Below are 21,208 nucleotides of genomic sequence, written 5' to 3'. Positions count from 1 at the left end.
GGACATGTCCGGCTTTTTGGTCCTCAAATCCCCGTCCGGGAGGAATTTCCAAAAAGCAGGACATGTCCAGGAAAATAGAGAGGCATGGTAAGGGGACCGCCTCCTCCCTGGGCTCTAACTTTCCCGGCTCCCACCGCTCTCCACCGTGGCGGGGGCCGAAGCAACTTCCCCGCAGGGGCCAGGTGGTGGCTGTTTGTTCTCCCCACCTGGGCAGCCGGACTCAGGAGCAGCCGCTGCTGCAGCTCCCACTGCCGCGGGGGGAAGCGTCCAAGCATGTGGCGCTCAGCGGCTGCGGTTCTGGCGCCCGGGGCGTGAACCCCCTGAGCCCGGGCCTGCTGCGGGGACCCAGCTGGTGCAATCCTGTGGGCAGCCCTGGAGTGGGGGCAGCAGGCCCCAGCTCCCCCGTCCTACTCGGGTCCCTCAGGGGAATGAACGGGGCTGCCGATACCTCCGCCCCGGGGCCGCCCGCGGGATTGCACCAGCTGGGCAGCCAGCCCAGACGCGACTGGCCAGGGGCTGGGCGCAGCGTGTGCGCTGCTGGGTCCCCACAGCAGGCCCAGGCTCGGAGGGTTCGGGCCCAGGCGCCAGAGCCGCCGAGCGCCACGTGCTTGGCCACTTCCTCCCCCCGCGGCAGTGGGAGCTGCAGCAGCGGCTGCTCCCGAGTCCCGCTGCCCAGGTGGAGAGAACAGCCGCCGCCTGGCCCCGCGGACCGCTCCCCTACTCTCCCTCCAGATACCACGCCCGAGTCCTGCCTGCGCTCGGGGCCAGGCCGGACTTACTCACCCTGGCCCTGCGCTCCCCCTGCGTCTCCTGGGCCTCCCTCCAGCGCTTGCAGAGGGAGGAGGAATGGGGGGGGGGGTGTTGGTTTTTTTTGCTCTGCTGCCGTTTTTTTTTTTTTTGCTCTGCTCCCCCCGCGTCCCGATATTTGACCTGGGTGATCTGGTCACCCTAGGGGGCGGAGTTGGGGCGGGGACTTTGGGGAAGGGGTGGAGTTGGGGCGGGGCCGGGGCCCCTTGGAGTGTCCTCTTTTTGCAGTATTGAAATATGGTAACCCTATGGGACAGGTTTGGGAGGGGTAGCTTGGGGGCAGGTTTAGAGGGCAGCTAGTTGTGGGCATATCACTGGGGTTGATTTGTGATGGGCTGCCAGCAGGGTTCTGCCAGGCAGAGCCAGAGCTCCTCAGGGGGGCTGGGCTTAGAGGGTTTTGGGGTTACAGGGGATGTGGGGGAGGGAACTTGGGTTCATTTGACCCTTTTCTGAGTTTGTGAGTGGGGTGAGCTCTGCTGCCATGAGAGGAGGCTGTGTCACCGGTCACAATAATGCAATGTGATGAGGGGCATCAAAGTCACATAACTGAAATCAAGTTGCCAGCATGTTGTAATACAATGCTCTGCTTTTAAAAGCATCTTTATTCACTTTTCTCAGCTCAGTAGACTAGAATAGGGACAAGCTACCTTTGCCTTTACAAATGCAATCATGTTACCAGGATCTGGAATGGTCCCCTGCCCTCATCTCAACGCCCTTTGCAAGCAGCCCCTGGTGAGGTAGGTATTTTTGTTCCATCAATATAATGATTGGCCAAAAGTCACATGACAAGTCAGTAGGCTTTAATTTTTTACCTCCTCAGAGATCAATGCTACCGCGCCAGTCACTTCACAAATGTAAATAAAGTATTTGGAATTAGGTTGACCACATAGCAAGTGTGAAAAATCGGGATGGGGGTGGAGGGTAATAGGAGCCTATGTAAGAAAAAGCTCCAAAAATCGGGATTGTCCCTATAAAATTGGGACATCTGGTCACCCTATTTGGAATGGCTGCAGTCAGTTCCGTGAAAACTCTCCTCTACCGACCCATCTATGGCTGCTCAGTTCCTGTGGAGATCAGGCCACGGATGTGGGGAGGATTGAATTTGTTTGGTAATTTTGTATTGCCAGAGAGCCAGGGCTATGCGGGGTGGCTATCAGGAGGGGATTTTGCCTGAGGCTGCATGGGCTGTTTGGAGAAATTTCTTTTTAAAAGCTTTTTTGATAGGGGATTACTAGGGCGTTGCGCACAGCCTATAGAAGTAATGAAGTGTGCATTGCATTCCTCCATCCCACCCCACCAGCCTCCTCTGGTGCCCTCCCATCCCCCTCTTTCAGGGAACCACCTCCACTCCCTTCCCCCATACCACTGTCTTTGACTCCCCCACTCCTTACCATGCCAGGGGCTTGGTGTGTTCCCCAGTCCTTCCTCTCCCCATACGGGGTCCCCCATTCTCCACCCCCCATGTGCCGGGGCATGTGTCTTTTATACCTTTCTTCCCCTGCGGATTGGAAGGGACGGGCAGATGGTTGGTGCCATCTCTCTTTTTCTCTTTGCCTCCACCACTATGGAGCAGGCTTAGGGGGAGGCAGCACACTCAGATGGAGGAAGGAATGAAGCCTCCTTTACACCCCTTTCCCTCTGGCTCCCCTGACAGCTGAGCATCCAGCTCTTAGCTAGCTCTCCACAGGCAGAGCCAAGAGCAACTTTTTAAGTGAAAACAGCTTTTCCGGTTGTGACATTACACCCCATATTCTTCATAGAAATATTGTTCTGATATGAATATGGCATGACTAAGATATGTTTTAGGCAAGAGGGGTGTAAAGGGGTTTGTTAGGGTCACCCCTCTCCAGGGCGACTGGGAGCCAGGCCGCCTCACTACTGAGGTCCGCTGAGGCAGGGAACTAGCCAGGTGAGGCAGGAAACAGTCAAGGGCTCAGGCCCTCAGGTAGGGGCTGAGCAAATAGTTCCAGAACAAGCCCAGGCCCTGGATCAGGGCGGGGCAGCAAACAAACAGGGGCTCAGGCCCTCAGGCAGGGGCTGAGCAAATAGTTCAGGAACAAACCCAGACTCCCGGTTCTGGCGTCTGGGGCGAGGGGGGAGACTGCCACCCGTAAGTGGGGTGACAGGGGGGACGCAGGCCTGCCCACTCCACTGCGTCCCAGCCCGGGGCCCTAACAGTGGCAGGCAGCCTGCTGCTGTGTCAGTGGGGATCCTGGCCGCAACACACTGACATAGGCTCTGGGTGTGCCTCAGCCAGACCAGGGTCGGCTGCCCCCGGGCTACTTCCTACCTCCCCCTCTAGCAGTACCTGCGTCTGGTCAGTGTCCTCCACGGAATCAAGCACCATGGGCTCCTCAGGGTACTCGGCGAGCGGTAAGCTTGGCAGCTCCTCTGGGTCGCTTTCCTCCGGTAGGCTTAACAGCTTCTCCAGGGTCTGGTCGTCCTCAGGCCTTGACTGGTATGGCCAATCCTCAGGTCGGTCACAGGCTGCAGAAGTCTCCCCAGCGGAAGCTAGACCCCCAGCATCTGGCTTCTCCGGCGGCCAGGCAGCTTCTGAGCCCTGGGATGCGGCTTTTATACTTCCGGTCCTGCGCTTTGACCTTTGGGAGGTGGGCGCAGGCTCCAGTGGCTCCGCCCACTTTGGCATCCAGGGAGGCTCATCCCTCTCTGGGGTGGCTGGGAGCCAAGGCCGCCTCACTACAAGGGGTCATGTGAGGTATTGAAAAGGTTATGATCTACTGAATGTGTTTATCTAATTTGTATGCATTTATCATTTTTGTATCTGAAGCTAGGAATATTGACCATGTATCTGTATTTCAAATGTGCTACTTTGGGTGACACCCACAACTAGCCCTTCAGGTACAACAATGAAAAAGTCAGACAGCTCCCAGTCAGCTGCACTGGGCAACACAGTATGGGGAGGAGGTGAGCAGCCCTCAGTGGAGAAAGAACAGATTAAGGACTACTTAGAAAAGCTGGACATGCACAAATGTGTGAAATGTGTGAGGATGTGACCGTACGCTTTCCAGCTTATGGCTGCTCCCACTGCTAAGCCAAAGTCCTTAGCTTAAGAACAGGGCCCCAGACTGTCACAATGAGAGAAGGCCCTTACACAGGCAGTGATTTTGATTCTTTCTTTTATACCTCTATAACTAGCTAAATGATAAACATATACCGACATTCTTAAAGTATAGGCCTTTACAGACAGGCCGGAATTTATATCCTAACAATAAATTTGTTTTGTTTATTATTAAACCCAGTTTGTGCAATTTCTAACTGGGGGAGGGGGAAGGCAAGAAGTTGTGCATTTCTCTCTTCATATTGAGGGAGAGGGCGAACTTTTATGAGCTTGCCTTATACACAAGACATATTGTGCAGGACAATATACCTTAAGGTCTGCACTCCAAGGGAGGTGGGCACCTGAGTGCTGGGGCAAGTCCCTTAAGCTGAGTCTTCCCAGAGCTAATCTCAATGTCTGTCTTTCTGCAGCTGGGTGTAGCAGAGGAGGCTTAAGAGCCTGGCTCAGCAAGACAGGTTAAAGGGGGCTCAGGCTGGCAGAACAGGCGGGCTCAGTAGTATCTCAATACATCAGGTGGCACCTTGAAGGGGGGCAATCCGTCAGATCAGTGTTCCTGATTTTCACCAGAATCAATAGAGTTCGGCCCACTGATACCTAGAACATCCCCTGAAAATTTTGGATTGATCAGATATGATTTCAAAAGTTATCATGTTACACCCAGACAAACAGAGAAATGCCATTGGATTGAGCATAGGACCTTGTTTAATTTGGCCAATTATCATTAGTATTGTGGTAGTGCCGCTATAGAGCCCCAGGCATACCCCATTGTGCTAGGCACTATACAAATACAGAACAAAAAGCTGACCATCTATGTGTGTTTTATATTATGTAAATGCCTAGAGAGCTGGCTCGCTATGCCCACTAATGAACTAACATAATTCAGTGAAATGTTAGCCCTTTCTTTGTTTATGGAGCAGAGGTAAATATGTGATTCCAGAACCTCTAACTTCGTTTCTCCAAGAATTTTAGGTCCTTAGGAAAAATATCACACCTTTTGAAAATCATGGCCACAGGTGATGTCTGGAACTTGGGCAAGGCAAGTTATTTTTCAATATTATTTTTAACCTGACTGTGTCCCTTTAATAGTGACTTTACCTGAGGTCACACAGTGAGTCGGTGATAATCTAAAATAGAATCCAGGCGTTCTGACTCTCCGTTCTAACTGCTAGTTACCTGCTCCTTCCTCTCCAGTGATCATGATGATGACAGCAAAAGGGTTCACTTTTATAATGTTTTCAATCTTTCCATTGACTTCAATGGGAGTTGGATCAGGCCCCAAATGTTTCAAACAGGTAAATTACAAGCTGGGGACGTCATCCATATTTCCCTTCAGTTTAAGCAAGTGTCCCAAATAGTCCACCTGCTAGCTCCTTCGTTTCGCTTATGTTCTTCTTGCCCCTTAATTGATGGTCCCCTGCATGAGATGGTTCTTCCTTCTCAAGAATTCTTTAATATGTAATTTTTGCTTGTCCACTTGCCTGTTGGTTCACACTCCAGCAACACTGCATAGAAAGACAAGTTCCTTATCAAGTTTTGTATTTGGGCAGGGCACTGATGCAATCTGCTGTCTGGTGAATCACATTGCACACAGATAAATGATAAGGAATTGAATTATGTGTGTGTAACATCTCAGGCTGGCCAGCAATCTAATATAGGTAAGGTTTTATACTGCGCTCAGCACCATAGTAGCTGACAATGATGTCAAAGTCCTCATCTACACTATGGAAACTACCCCTTGCTGCCAATGGGTGACAGCAGCAGGGCAGCTGCAAGTTCAGCCAAGGAAAAGCCATGCTCAGCAGTGTGTCGGAAATCCTTAGTTAAGAATTGCTCAGAGCAGGTTTGGAACAGTTTCTGAAAGGGTGTGGAACACAGGTTGTTCCTGCCCTAATAGGTAGTTAAACCATGTTCAGTGGCACCCATCACTGACCCTTTGGGACTTTTACTGGAGTTTAACCCATTACTGAGCCCAGCTGTTGTCAGTAATGGTTCATTTTCCAGCATGGGCATAAGCTGAAGAAACAGGGAGGCCATTTGGAAGAGAGAAAATGCCATCCACAAATACATTCCAATGCCAGGCTGTTTGCTCAAGAGGGAGAGTGCCTTCTGAAGGTGCAATATTGTGTGTATGCATAAAAACGTGAGTGTGGGCTTCACACTCTACTATGAGATCAAAAGGACATGTTGGTATGTGCAAATAAATGTGAATAGGCTTGTTCTACCTCCAGAGCCAATTTGGGGAGAACTTCCCAGTTTATGGAAGAGAAATTTATTTAAAATGTAAATATTCATTGCTTAAAGATGTTTAAACTGCGGTTAGGGATGGTCTAGGTATACTGAATCCTGCCTTGGCGCAGGGGGACAGACTAGCTGTAATCCCTTCCAGCCCTGCATTTTTAGGATTCTGTTTAATATCCATTGATTAAGGATGTCCTGACTTGATCTGGCATATTAATAAGACTTTTTTGACACCTGCATGACATAAGTTCTAAATATGGCAGGCGACCAGCTTGGCTTAACAGTGAAATCCTTGCTGATCTTAAACGCAAAAAAGAAGCTTACAAGAAGTGGAAGATTGGACAAATGACCAGGGAGGACTATAAAAATATTGCTCAGGCATGCAGGAGTGAAATCAGGAAGGCCAAATCACACTTGGAGTTGAAGCTAGCAACAGATGTTAAGAGTAACAAGAAGGGTTTTTTCAGGTATCAGAGTAGCAGCCGTGTTAGTCTGTATCCGCAAAAAAGAACAGGAGTACTTGTGGCACCTTAGAGACTAACAAATTTATTAGAGCATAAGCTTTCGTGGGCTACAACCCACTTCTTCGGATGCATATAGACAAGCACCTACAAGATCTCTATCAAGCATTCTTAAAACTACAATACCCACCTGCTGAAGTGAAAAAACAGATTGACAGAGCCAGACGAGTACCCAGAAGTCACCTCCTACAAGACAGGACCAACAAAGAAAATAACAGAACACCACTAGCTGTCACCTTCAGCCCCCAACTAAAACCTCTCCAGCGCATCATCAGAGATCTACAACCTATCCTGAAAGATGATCCTTTACTCTCACAGATCTTGGGAGACAGACCTGTCCTCGCTTACAGACAACCCCCCAACCTAAAGCAAATACTCACCAGCAACCACACATCACTGAACAAAAACACTGACCCAGGAACCTATCCTTGTAACAAAGCCCGATGCCAACTCTGTCCACATATCTATTCAAGTGACATCATCATAGGGCCTAATCACATCAGCCATACCATCAGGGGCTCGTTCACCTGCACATCTACCAATGTGATATATGCCATCATGTGCCAGCAATGCCCCTCTGCCATGTACATTGGCCAAACCGGACAGTCTCTACGCAAAAGAATTAATGGACACAAATCTGACATCAGGAATCATAATACTCAAAAACCAGTGGGAGAACACTTTAACCTGTCTGGCCATTCTATGACAGACCTGCGGGTGGCTATCTTAAAACAGAAAAACTTCAAAAACAGACTCCAACGAGAGACTGCTGAGCTGGAATTGATATGCAAACTAGACACAATCAACACAGGATTAAATAAAGACTGGGAATGGCTGAGCCATTACAAACATTGAATCTATCTCCCCTTGTAAGTATTTTCACACTTGCTTCTTATCAAACTGTCTGTACTAAGCCATCTTGATTATCACTTCAAACGTTTTTTTTTCTCTTACTTAATTGGCCTCTCAGAGTTGGTAAGACAACTCCCACCTGTTCATGCTCTCTGTATGGGTGTGTATATATATCTCCTCAATATATGTTTCACTCTATATGCATCCGAAGAAGTGGGTTGTAGCGCACGAAAGCTTATGCTCTAATAAATTTGTTAGTCTCTAAGGTGCCACAAGTACTCCTGTTCTTTTTTCAGGTATGTTAGCAACAAGAAGAAAGTCAAGGAAAGTGTGGGCCCCTTACTGAATGAGGGAGGCAACCTAGTGACAGAGGATGTGGAAAAAGCTAATATACTCAATGCTTTTTTTTGCCTCTGTCTTCACGAACAAGGTCAGCTCCCAGACTGCTGCACTGGGCAACACAGCATGGGGAGGAGGTGACCAGCCCTCTGTGGAGAAAGAAGTGGTTCGGGACTATTTAGAAAAGCTGGATGAGCACAAATCCATGGGGTGAGCGCTGCATCAGAGGGTGCTAAAGGAGTTGCCGGATGTGATTGCAGAGCCATTGGCCATTATCTTTGAAAACTCATGGCGATCGGGGGAGGTCCTGGATGACTGGAAAAAGGCTAATGTAGTGCCCATCTTTAAAAAAGGGAAGGAGGAGGATCTGGGGAACTACAGGCCAGTCAGCCTCACCTCAGTCCCTGGAAAAATCATGGAGCAAGTCCTCAAGGAATCAATTCTGAAGCACTTAAAGGAGAGGAAAGTGATCAGGAACAGTCAGCATGGATTCACATGCCTGACTAACCTAATTGCCTTTTATGAGGAGATAACTGGGTCTGTAGATGAGGGGAAAGCAGTGGACGTGTTATTCCTTGACTTTAGCAAAGCTTTTGATACGGTCTCCCACAGTATTCTTGCCGGCAAGTTAAAGAAGTATGGGCTGGATGGACTATAAGGTGGATAGAAAGCTGGCTAGATTGTCGGTCTCAACGGGTAGTGATCAATGGCTCCATGTCTAGTTGGCAGCCGGTATCAAGCGGAATGCCCCAAGGGTTGGTCCTGGGGCCGGTTTTGTTCAATATCTTCATTAATGATCTGGATGATGGGATTAATTAATTGCACCGTCAGAAAGTTTGCAGATGACACTAAACTGGGAGGAGTGGTAGATACGCTGGAGGGTAGGGATAGGATACAGAGGGACCAATACAAATTAGAGGATTGGGCCAAAAGAAATCTGAGGTTCAACAAGGACAAGTGCAGAGTCCTGCACTGAGGATGGAAGAATCCCATCCACTTCTACAGACTAGGGACCGAGTGGCTAAGCAGCAGTTCCGCAGAAAAGGACCTAGGGGTTACAGTGGACGAGAAGCTGGATATGAGTCAACAGTGTGCCCTTGTTGCCAAGAAGGCTAACGGCAGTTTGGGGTGTATAAGTAGGAGCATTGCCAGCAGATTGAGGGATGTGATCATTCCCCTCTATTCAGCATTGGTGAGACCTCATCTGGAGTACTGTGTCCAGTTTTGGGCCCCACACTATAAGAAGGATGTGGAAAAATTGGAAAGAGTCCAGCGGAGGGCAACAAAAATGATTAGGGGGCTGAGCATATGACTTATGAGGAGAGGCTGAGGGAACTCAGGGGGAGGGATAGCTCAGTGGTTTGAGCATTGGCCTGCTAAACCCAGGGTTGTGAGTTCACTCCTTGAGGGGGCCATTTAGTGATTTGGGGTTTTAGTTGGGGATTGGTCCTGCTTTGAGCAGGGGGTTGGACTAGATGACCTTCTGAGGTCCCTTTCAACCCTAAGAATCTATAATTCCATGAACTGGGATTGTTTAGTCTGCAGAAGAGAAGAATGAGGGGGGATTTGATAGCTGCTTTCAACTACCTGGAATGAGGGGGTTCCAATGAGGATGGATCTAGACTGTTCTCAGTGGCACCAGATGACAGAACAAGGAGTAATGGTCTCAAGTTGCAGGTTTTGGTTGGATATTAGGAAAAACTTTTTCATACGAGGGTGGTGAAGCACTGGAATGGGTTACCTAGGGAAGTGGTGGACTCTCCTTCCTTAGAGGTTTTTAAGGTCAGGCTTGACAAAGCCCTGGCTGCGATGATTTAGTTGGGAATTGGTCCTGCTTTGAGCAGGTGGTTGGACTAGATGACCTCCTGAGGTCCCTTCCAACCCCGATATTCTATGATTCTATGAAGAGGTTGCAAGCCAAAGGGTGAGTCACTGAACCTGCTGAAGGGTGCATGCATAATAGCTTGAAGCTTTCTCCATGCTGCTGGAAAGAGCAAAGCAGTCTGTGCTTAGATGTACGACTTTGAATCCTACCTAATCACTAGGCTGTAACTACAGGATTCAACCTACCTTTGCCCAGTTTCTAGAATATTTAATTCTGCTTAACTTTTGTCCGTTTCAATTTTCTCTTTATTTTCAGTGCCACATTGACTTTATTTGAGAGGATCAGAACTGCCAACTGTTATTGGAAGTTTCTGAAAGACCTGAGATTAATGCATCAGAGGAGGCCAATGAGAGAGAAGGATGCTAGTGTGAGAATGGATCAAAAGTATGGGGAAGGCTCATCTCCAAAAGGTACTGATAAAGCTGCTAGCTGTGACCTGATCTCTAAACAGTTTGCAATATGTACACTCTAGATTGTTCAACAATTCCAAACCAACCAACATGCCAAAGGGATCTCAGCTTCTGATCTCTCATGTACACTCACTCAGGTATCTAAAAAATAGTCTTAATCCTTAATATCTGGTCTGAAACTGGTTTCATGGATGACCCGGGGAATACATCAGTCTGGGACTCTCATGCTTTCTTGGGGTTTCATCTCAGTATGCACGACCCAAAGGGGAAAGAGGTTTTTTAGGCAGTAATTATAATTTTTAACCCCTTGTCCCCACAAAAGGAACAGAGGCTGACAGTCAAATTGGCAGCCCCTATGGAGGGAACGGCATAAACATGGCAGCCTGAAGTGCTGACGAAGAGCCATGATTGAACCAGTCAGCATGGCTGCTAGGCAAGTGAGAATGGGAGAGAAGACTTCAGTCTATGCTACATGCACCTGGTTACTTCTAGAAAAGATTGGACTGAGCCAACTCTTAACCAAGAGCAGGGGTCTCAAACACACGGTGGCCCATGGAGCTCTTCCCTGCAGCCCGTGGAGCTCCCCACGCGCCCCTCCCCCCGTTACTTCCTGTCGCCGCCAAACTCCCCTTACCCCCGCCCCCCCCCGAGTTATTTTCTGTGCCTGTTAAGCTCCCCGTGCACTGCTCCCCAATGTTTGGGGCACCTGCCACCCCCACGCGCCCCCCCCCCACGGAGTGTCTCCCGGCACCCACTTGCTGCCTCCTCACTGCCCTGGAGCCTGCAGCACATGGTGACTCAGGAGCCTGCAGCACACTTGAATCCGCTCCGCTCTGCAGGCTGCCGGCTTCCGGCAGGTCCTAGTGTCCCTGTTTACTAGGGCCAGGGCAGGCTGCCCTTCCCCTGCCCTTCTACCCTAGTCCTGAGCCTCTCTCTTCAGTGAGGTGTTGCCACCCTGGAGTCGCTCTAGGTAAGCGGCGCCAGGCCGGAGCCCGCACCCCGCACCCCAACCCCCTGTCTGGAGTCCCCTGCCACATCCCACATCCTCCTGCACCCCAACTTCCTGTCCTGAGCCCCCTGCCACACCCTGCACCCCAACCCCCTGCTGCACCTCTCACCTCTCCTGCACCCCAACTCCCTGTCCTGAGCCCCCTGCCACACCCTGCACCCCAACCCCCTGCCACACCCCAACCCCCTGTGGCACCCCGCACCCCAATTCCCTGCCCTGAGCCCCCTGCTGCACACCTCCTGCACCTCAACTCCCTGCCCTGAGCCCCCATCACACCCCGCACCCCTCCTGCACCGCCTGGGGGCAGAGAGGGGGCAGAGTTGGGGTGAGGACTTCGGGGAAGGGGTTGGAATGGGGGCAGGGAAGAGGTGGGGCAGGGGCGGGGCCTCATGGAAGGGGTGGAGTGGGGCGGGGCCGGGGGCAGCAAGGGGTGGGTGTCAGTGATGCAGCCCTTGGGCCAATGCACTAGTCCTCATGCGGCCCTCGTGGTCATTTGAGTTTGAGACCCCTGACCAAGAGTCTGATCCTTCAAAGTCAATGAGAGTTGCAGATGCTCAGCATTTTGCAGAAGACATTTTAGATTATCCAGGATTGGGACCTATAAGAATAGCTGTACATACTAGGTGCAAGGTGTTGCATTATAAAGCTTTTTCAGGGTTTTCTAATGCTTTTATTGATGTTATTTGTCATTTATTATTTGTATTATCATACCACCTAGGAACCCCAGTCATGGACCAGAAACCTGTTGTGAGAGGTGGTGTGAAAACACAGCAAAGCTAGTCCCTGCTCCAAAGAGCTGACAGTCTTGGATTTGGAACATCAATACCAAAACCAGCTTGACCTAGAAACAAGACTCATTCAAAAATTTTAAGGACCTAACATCTTTAGCCAAAGAGGCTCTACTCCTGGGGGAATTCTGTGCCACTGTGCATGTGCAGAATTTATGTCCTCCGCAGATTTCTTTGCATCCCTACAGAAAAATGACTTTCTGATGGGGAAGCAAAAGGAAGCCATGAGAATGGTCATGCAACACTCCCCAGCAGTATGTTTTGGGTGCCCAGGGCAGCTGGCAGAGAGGTAAATCACTGTGGGCTAGAGGGTGGGACTGGGGAAGACCTAGCTGGTGGCTCCTACCCCACGCCAGGCTCAGCTGCTAGTCCCAGCCGGGCTGGGGAGGATGGGATTTCCTCTTCCCGTGCATGGTATCTGGGGCTGGGTCAGACCCACCCCGAGGTTTCTCCCCCAGCTGCAGGAAGCTCTACAAATTTCCCCCTTCTCTCCCCGTCCCCGTTTCCTGCACCCATCACTCCTCAGTTGCAGGGGGAGGGGTCCCTGTCAGAAGCATAGCTGGGGGGTTCAGGGGAAGCAGCTGCTTCCCCTCAGCACATTTTTCAAAAGCAGTGCCTGCCGGGCCAGCGCTGGGCTCCTGCAGGCAAGGGGGGAGGCGGGCAGCATGGCCGGACTCCAGAGGAACCATTGGGGAGGGCGGCGGGCGCGGCCGGAGGAGCGAAGGGGCCGGCTCCTTGGCCATCGTGCCCAACATCGCCGCGGTCGCCTCCTGCGGCAGCTCAGGGCTCGGCGGCCAAGCGCTCCGCAGCTGGTGGGCAGATCCCCTCTCCTCGGCAGCTTCCTGCTTCCCTCGGCCCGGGCAGCCCGCAGCTTCCTGCTTCCCTCGGCCGAAGGGAAGCAGGAAGCTGCCAGGGAGAGGGGATTTCGCCAGCTGCTGTCTGCCCCACTGCTCTGCTCCCCCCAACCCCCGGGAGAAGCGAGCAGCGTCCGTCCGCCACCCCTTCCCCGCGCCCGGCCCCCTCCCCGGACCGAGCCCCTCTGGGGGGGGGGAGGGTGCAGCATGGCCGCAGTGTGGCCGGAGGAGCCAGGGAGGGCGGGTGGCGCAGCGCAGCGCGGCTGGAGGAGCCAGCCATGGGTGGGGGGCGCAGAGCAGCCGGAGGAGGAGCCAAGGGGGGCGTGGCCAGAGGAGGAGCCAAGGGGGGCGCCTTTTTTATGTTTGCTCCCCCTGCACTTAGAACTTGGCTACGCCACTGATCCCTGTATAGGGATCTGCTCCCCCATCCACCCAACCCCCATGCATCCAGACACCCTCATCCCCAGACCCTCGCACCGAGCCTCACCCCCCTGCACTCAGAACCCCCCATGATGAGCCTCACTTCCCCTACACCTGGACCCCCACCTGAAGAGCCACCCACACCTGGATCCCCACCTCACCGAGCCCCAACCAGCTCTACCTGGATCCCCACCCCACTGAGCCCCCCACACCTAGATCCCCCTGCCAAGCTCTATCCCCCCCACATCCAGACACACACACACCCCCTCTGATCCCCAGCCACCTTCACCTGGACCACCTTCACCTGCAGAATCCCATTGCTGTTGCACCCAGAACCTCCCAACAAGGCCCTGTGCATTCAGATCCCCTCTACACCTGGAACCTCCACTGAGCCGCCTGCACTCAGATTGCCCCACACAGAACCCTCTCAACCCACAGCTGGCTCCCCCCACACTAAGCCCCTCCACACTTGGATCTTACCTTGCTGAGCCTGCCTTACCCACACCTGGTGCACCTGGCAAGGAGGGGCAGGGCCCTGGGGTGTTTCTGGGGCAGGCCTGGTCCTTTCATTGTGTGTCAGTTGTGTGCAGCCTCACTGCTGAGTCTGTGTCCCAGGGGGACTGCACAGTGATCTCCTACCTCTGTGCAGCCAGTGGCCTGTGCTCCCCAGTGCCATGCTGGAGCCTCCACATTTATTTGACAAATAAAATTTGAAGAATTTTAAAATATTGTGTGCAGACATTGATTTGTACAGATTAGAATGTTCTAATGATTTTTTCCTTAAGTAAATTATCTGACTTTCATCTGAATGATTTCTTGTCTGAAAATTTCCTAAACTTGGAATAAATGTATCAAGGAAAATTAAGGGACCCTGCAATGCACAATTATTTATATTAGGTAAATTAGATAGCAGTTAGTCCTATGCGCTTCTTAGTCTTTCAAACCAGGCTCTTTACTCCTGAGGGCATTCTGCACCAAAGAATTAAAAATTCTGCGCCAAAAAAATAAAATTTTTAGCCTGTGAAAGGAATACCTGGGGTTTTAAGCTGCAAGCAAGGGCAGTTGGCCCCAAGAATCACTGCAAACTGCTTAAATAATCATTTAGGGTAGGAATTTGCTACTCGTATCCAATTTTGTAGTTTATTTAATTAATTTATTTAGTTAGTTCTTTCGTTTTGTTTATTTGCTAGGTAATTTGCTTTGATCTGTTTGCTATCCCTTATAATCACTTAAAATCTATCTTTTGTATTTAGTAATTGTATTTAATAAATTTAATATTTGTATAGATGATCATAATGGTCCCTTCTGACCTTAAAGTCTATGATTCTGTAATAAACTTGTTTTTGTTTTTTTCTAAAACCAGTGTGTGGCTATTACAACTTGGGGCAGAAGCTGTTGCATATCTCTCTCCACATTGAGGGAGAGGGTGAATTTCATGAGCTTATGCTGTACAGGTCTCTGTGCAACACAAGATGGAATAATTTTGGGTTTACCCTCCAGAGGGGTGTGTGCCTGAGAAGCTGGTAAGTGCTCTAGCTGTATAGCCTTCCCATGTAGGGGCTGGTCAGAAAGCCTGTGTGCATTTACAACAGTGGGCTGTGTCCCTGTGTGTATACCGATTGAAAGAGCAAGATTGGAGAGCTTAGCAACTTGTCACAGCAATACAGTGTGAGAGGGAGCCCAGGCTGGTGGGTCAGGGGGGGCTCAGTGGTACCCCAGTTCCAGGCTGCACTCTGGGAGGAACCCATCAGACATCCTGAAAGAGGTGAGAGAGAGGAGGGGTAGTCAACTAAACAAGACCATTGTGTATGTAGGCCGCGTCTGACACCCATCATCTCTCAACCTGGCCTAGCCAGAGTGTGGGCTGACTGTTAATGGATGTTTATCATTTTCTATCTCCTCAGATCCATCTGTTCTATTCTCTCTCCTATCTCTGCAGAGTTGACTCATGCTGCTGTACTCCGAGAATGGCTGAAATACAGGTTCACAGGCAGGCAATCTGCTGTGGTAGAAAGAACTATTTATATCCCCCTTTAAAATTGGGCTCTCCAGAGCCTGTGGATTCTTTACCAAGGGTCGGGGTGGAGTCTCTGTCAGACAATTGTTAAATCAAGATTGATGTTTTGCTAAAACCTCTGCTCTAGGAATTATTTTGGGGCAGTCTCTGGCCTTTGTTATGCAGGAGGTCAGCCTAGATGATCACAATGGTCCCTTCTGGCCTGGGAATCTATTAATCTAACTATACTCAGACTCCTCAACACCTCATCCAAACCCTGAGTCCACAAGGCCCATCCCTGGCAGGTAGGTCAGCATGCTGATGGGGTACATTGCTGGAGCCTGTTGGGGGTAAAGGAAGGAGAGGTACTGAATGGTCCCTATAGTTCTCAGTGGTCTGAATCACTAGAGACATCAGCTGGTGCAACACATGAAGGACTTGAACAAGCTTATTCCTGCTTGGGAATGATCAGTGAGAATCACCACAGCCGGGCAGTTAGAGGAACTGCACTGGCCAAAATATAAATTCAGAGGCACGCCTCTGAACTTGTTTTTCTTACTGCTATTTAACAATTTGTAGGTACTCAAAATAAATTACCCTCACCTTGTGTCCTCTGCTCTCTAGTCCTATTGATGCATGCATAGTTAAATATCAATTACCTACCATGGGAGATGCCTGGCTTTCTAACCCATTAGACCAAAATGTTAGTCATAGGATCACAGCTATGTTTAGTTATGCAGGAGTCATATTATAGACTTATTATACCTGGTCCTTGTAACCTTTACAGGCGCTTATAAGAAGGTGCAACTGAGTCAGAGGTGGTTAAGTTTTAGGACTTCTCTAGACCAGTGCCTTCAGTTTGCTGTGGGGCTTGTTCCATATGCAGCCATTACAGATTAAAGTTATTCCCAGCATTTACTATTGCTATTTCATGTGCAATTTGCTAATATGCTTTCCAATTGCCTAGATAACAGCCTGACTGTGGGTATTCCCTGAAGAGTGTAAATGTGGAGGATTTTGCATACATATCCCCAACTACTTTTAGGCCCTCCTCTAACTCTGCCATATGACCTGTATAAATCTCTCTCTGATGGCTGCAGGATTTTAATATTTGGAAGATAAAACTTAAATAGCTTGAGATGAGAAAATGTTAAAAAAAATTCAGCTTGTTCACAGCTCTGAACTGATGTTCTGTGCAGAAGGGTGATAAGAGATGATGCAGTTGTGCTGCTGGAAATGGATAATATAGGTCCTGTGCAACTTTAAGACCATTGGTCCAGCAGCAGTTTGGAGATTAGGACTCTGTCTTGCTGTGCTCACTTGGTCTGTTCAGAAGGCTTCAGAAATGTCAGAGAAATAATTTTTCCTCATGCAATTTGGTGCTCCTGGTAGAATTGTGGCATTTTCCACATTTTGCTTTGCCCACTGCACGCGCACACACCCACCCACCCCAGGTCTACACTACAGAGTTGTGCCAGCACAACTATGTTGGTCAGTGTTAGAAAGCTTATTCCTTCACTCTCCCACTTCCCTGGTCCTTCTCGCATGAACAGAGAGCAACAATGTCCGAAGGTGCAAACAATTCGATGTTTATTGAGGTGAACTTCCAGCAAGCTTAACTCCAAGTTCCTTTTTCCTTATTTTCGAATCCCAACTTACTTCCTGTTTGCCCCTAATTTATATAGTAATATTCACAGCTATACCTTAACCAATCATTCTACTGAAATTTACCTAACCAATCCTAACATATTGTAACATGATTAGCTAACCAATTATATCCCACCACCTTAATTAGTTTACACCCAGCAAAATTAATTATACAGCAGATAGAAACAATCACAGAACCAGACAGAGATCATGCAAATAAACATACAAAACAATACAGAAGCGAGGATTTCACAACTACATCTATAAAGACATAAGGGTTTCCCAGCTGTGTCTATTGATAAGTGAGCTCTTACCAGACAGAAAACTATCAAACTAAATTTCCTTTTACATCTTCTAGGCTCTTCCCTTTCTCTGGAGGTGATAGATCGGATCACCTTCCAATCGCCCCAGATTGCCTAATTTCAGTATGACTAAACAGGGCTTCAGACTGTCACAGTGAGAGAAGGCCCTTACACAGATTCTTTCTTTTATACCTCTATAACTAGCTAAATAATAAACATATACCTAAATTCTTAAAGTATAGGCCTTTACAGACAGGCTTGAATATCTATATCCTAACAGTCAGGGTGTGAGATTTGATCTCTGACCAACACAGCTGTGTCAGCAAAAGCCCCTACTGTAGACATAGTTATATCAGCTTATTTTGCTCTGGGGCATGGGGCTGGAATAAACTATGTTAGCAACAGTGCTGCCTGCATGCTAGGGGTGCTTTGCTGGTATAATATATCAGTGTAGCTATACTGGCAAAGCGGTCCTAGTATAGACCTGGCCTAAATGTACACTGCAACCAGAGGTGTAATTTGCAGCTTGTGTAGATGCACCTATGCCAGATACTATCTCGCTACCTTTCTGAAAGTAACAGGATATGGCAGTAAGGACTGCACCTGACCCCCTGAATTCATAACCCTCATTACTCACCTGCACTTGAGCCCATGCCACTGTGTCCTCATTGCCATTTTTAGCAAGCTAGGTCTCTTACAGCTAGTGCAGGTATACCTACACACATTGCACATTACTCTTCTGGGTGCAGTGTAGATGTAGCCAAAGCACACACTTTGCCACAAGAAAGGCACACAAAGCATGTGCTGGTAGTGGAAAACTTGTCCATTCCATGTCTTAAAATCAACAAAGACATTGAAATGAAAGCAACTGGAAGGGAGTCACCCCTAAAGCTGTGGTTATAGGGTATCTGGTCAGTTCAATGAAGCCAGACACAAGTCAGCTTTTAGCAAAGACTTGATTTCAAGTCAGGAGCAGTTTGTAACAATCTCAAACATGCCTTTGTGATGAGGCTGTGTTATTCTTTAGAGGTCTTAAAACCAAGCTCTACTTCATCTAGTTAGGATGGCAATTCTATTATTCCTTGTAATCCAGTCACCTTCAGTACAAGGAGTTACAAATTTTAAATGCAGTAAGTGTTTCTGCATCTTGGCTGAAGGCAGGGCCAGTGGGTAGGATTCTAACCTGGGATTTGGGAAACGGGGGTTCAATTCCCTGCTCTGCCACAGATTTCCATGTGACTGTGTGCAAATTACTTTGCCTCTCTGTGCCTCAGTTCTTTCTCTACAATGTGGATAGCAGCACTACCTTGCCTTACCTCACAGGTGTGTTGTGAGGATAAATACATTGACTGTGGTATTCAGATACTATAGAATCTATCCAGATAAATACCTCAGATAGCTGCTGCTTCCTGAGCAAGCCAGTTGGGAAGCTGCAGCCATCCTTAGAGAAGTATTATGTACATTGGATTCAGAATGTACAGACCCTCAGGGATTGTCCATGTTGGGAAACATTTGACACATTAGCTGCATGCATATAAAAGCAGGGTTTGAACCAGTGCAACTTAATCTGGTTTGTACTAGTGCAGCACTGCTACCATAGGTGCACAACACCCACTACAGACAAGCCCTCAAGTGGCAGAGGTTCTGCCAGGCTAGCTCAGAGATTCACTTGACAGCCAAGGTAAAAATGGAGGTGATACCACTGTTCTGGTTTTTAAAAGTGGATCATAGCTGAGTCACTAGTAGTCAGTGAAACTGCTTCTACTCCCAGGTTGGGTCTAAATGAAGTTTAGGGACAGATTTGGTTGAAGTTTTAACCAAAAATTAGCTCAAGTTCTACCTTTGAAAATTTGTGAATTTGGAATAATTTAAGGCTGATAACACTTGAAATACAGCTCTAGTTTTGCTAATCTGGGTTGTCATCTTTGTTGGAGGGTGGGATGTTTTCCAGATGAACTTTCTGTAAGTTTGATTTTAGAAGCTTGCAGAAGTTTCATGAGAAACACATGCAAGTGACAGACTGTTCTAAATTGGCAGGATAGAAAAGGCTTAGGTTTGCCAAAATTCCTGCAAGGTTTACTTCAGAGCCATCACTGCAGATACTGATTTTAAGATACCTTGGTTAAAACATTAAAGTGGTCCAGGTGGTTAGCTCATTGTTCAGGTGTAAAAGAGTGCATGGGAAAATATGCTACTCCTTGGAGGAGCAGGCTGGAGCCTACAGCATGTAGATAATCAGCAACTTGGTGTGGGTTGCACATGTGGGAGCCTTGAACCAGGCTCCAACTGAACAGTTTGGTAGTAACTTCTGACCTGTACCAAACCTGTTTCAAAAGGGATGTTTTTTTTCCCCTTGGGAAGCCACCACACTTTCTACCATAGTGGAAGTAAAGTGAATAGATTGCTCTAGGTCAGGGATCAGCAACCTTTGGTGCATGGCCCACCAGGGTAAGCCCCCGGCAGGCCAGGCCTTTTTGTTTACCTGCTGCGTCCACACATTTGGCCAATCACTGCTCCCCCTGGCCACGGGTCACTGTTGCAGGACAATGGGGGCTGCGGGAAGTGGTGGCAGCCGAGGGATGTGCTGGCCATGGCTTCTCGCAGCCCCCATTGTCCTGGAATGGTGGACTGGGAGCCATGATCAGCTGAACCTGCAGACGTGGCAAGTAAACAAACCAGCCTGGCCTGCCAGGGGGCTTACCTTGGTGGGCTGCATGCCGAAGGTTGCCAATCCCTGCTCTAGGTGATGGGGTACCTGCAGCACACACTGGGCCACAAGGGGGTGCTCAAGGCTGCTTGCACCTTTACATGAATCAGTTGTGTGACTTCATTGGTTCATTTAGTGTAGGGCTATAGACTCATTTAAAAAATCAGGACAGGGACATATTTAGCTTTTTATATATTTTGCTGTGAGAATATAACTGATAAAATATTTAATCAGTTACAAGTGGTTATGATAGTAAAACATGATTTAAGTAATGTGCTGCAAAGAGACATTAAAGAGCCACTGGCAGCCCATGAGCCTCAGTTTGACCATCACTGATCTACATTCACCAGTAGAAGCAATTACAAGAGCTTGTCCTTAGGGCAAGCCACAATAAGGAAGTAGCTGAAGACTTTGGCTCAGTTTGAAGAAGTCTCGGGTGTATGCTCTTTGAAAGCTGCTTCCACAGCACAAGAACATAAGTGCAGACATACTGGGTCAGACAAAAGGTCCATGTAGCCCAGTATCCTGTCTGCAGACAGTAGCCAGTGCCAGGTGCCCCCGAGGGAATGAACAGAACAGGTAATCAAGTGATCCATCCCGTTGCCCATTACCAGCATGGATGGACAAGCCATTCCTGCCACCCCCCACAGAAGCACGTACATTTCAGAGTTCATGCTAGTGCTGCAGTATAATCAGGAAGCTACCCAGTGATATTTCTACATAGCAGGGAGTGAACCATGGATAGTCTGTTTAAGGGCTATTGCCTCCCTCTGTTAAGTGTTTGTTTTGAGAGAACTCAAGCACAATTTTGTTCTCTTGTCATGTACTGTGTTTTATTATCCTTTTTAGGCTCAGGTTTACAGCAGAAAAGCTGTATTTAAGTAGCTTGCACACTGGGAAGTAGAGGGATGATGTATCAATTGTTAATTAGGGCTAGTCCTGCACCCTTTCCATTGCACCTGCACCAAGTAAGCCACAGCTATGACCCAACAATGGCACTGTGAAACCAGGCCTTCAGCATACAACATCCAGCCTGCTGCATATTAAGTCAGAGCTAACAGGAAGGACTGAGTGCATGAAGCATTGCTCTAGCCCCGTGCTGTCAGAGTGCCCAGCCATTAGGCAAGAGCTCATTATCCTTGGTAAGAGGACATATTGCTCCTTTCATGTACAAGCTTTATTTGATGCACTGCAGCATTAACTCTTCCATTACTATATGCTCAATTGTATTGGAATCCTGCCTGCGCTCCCATGATTCAGACACTGTGTTTGGGGGTGAGGGAAGATGTCTAGGAGGTGGAGTGCAGGCCTGTTTCACATGATTTAAAATAAACCACAAGATCTGCTACAGTAG

The 21,208-nt window shown here is 48.8% G+C and overlaps 1 long non-coding RNA gene across 3 annotated transcripts in view; it reads left to right on the top strand.

Annotated features, from left to right (window-relative positions):
- The window catches only part of LOC135884569 (uncharacterized), a 30,228-nt gene extending 14,423 nt beyond the window's left edge, over positions 1-15,805 (top strand). Inside the window, exons 1-4 of one of the 3 annotated variants that reach the window (XR_010561714.1) lie at positions 7,961-8,046; positions 9,977-10,131; positions 14,566-14,725; positions 15,107-15,805. This is a non-coding gene — a long non-coding RNA (uncharacterized LOC135884569). Of the gene's footprint in view, positions 1-7,960; positions 8,047-9,976; positions 10,132-14,565; positions 14,726-15,106 lie in introns of those variants that run through there. The other 2 variants (XR_010561715.1, XR_010561713.1) reach the window with 2 other exon arrangements.
- The last annotated feature ends 5,403 nt before the right edge of the window (positions 15,806-21,208 follow it).

The sequence above is a fragment of the Emys orbicularis genome, chromosome 10 (assembly GCF_028017835.1).
Source record: "Emys orbicularis isolate rEmyOrb1 chromosome 10, rEmyOrb1.hap1, whole genome shotgun sequence".
In the NCBI taxonomy this organism is placed as follows: Eukaryota; Metazoa; Chordata; order Testudines; family Emydidae; genus Emys; species Emys orbicularis.
Note: the sequence above shows the minus strand (reverse complement) of the source record. Positions and strands in the feature narration are given on the sequence as shown.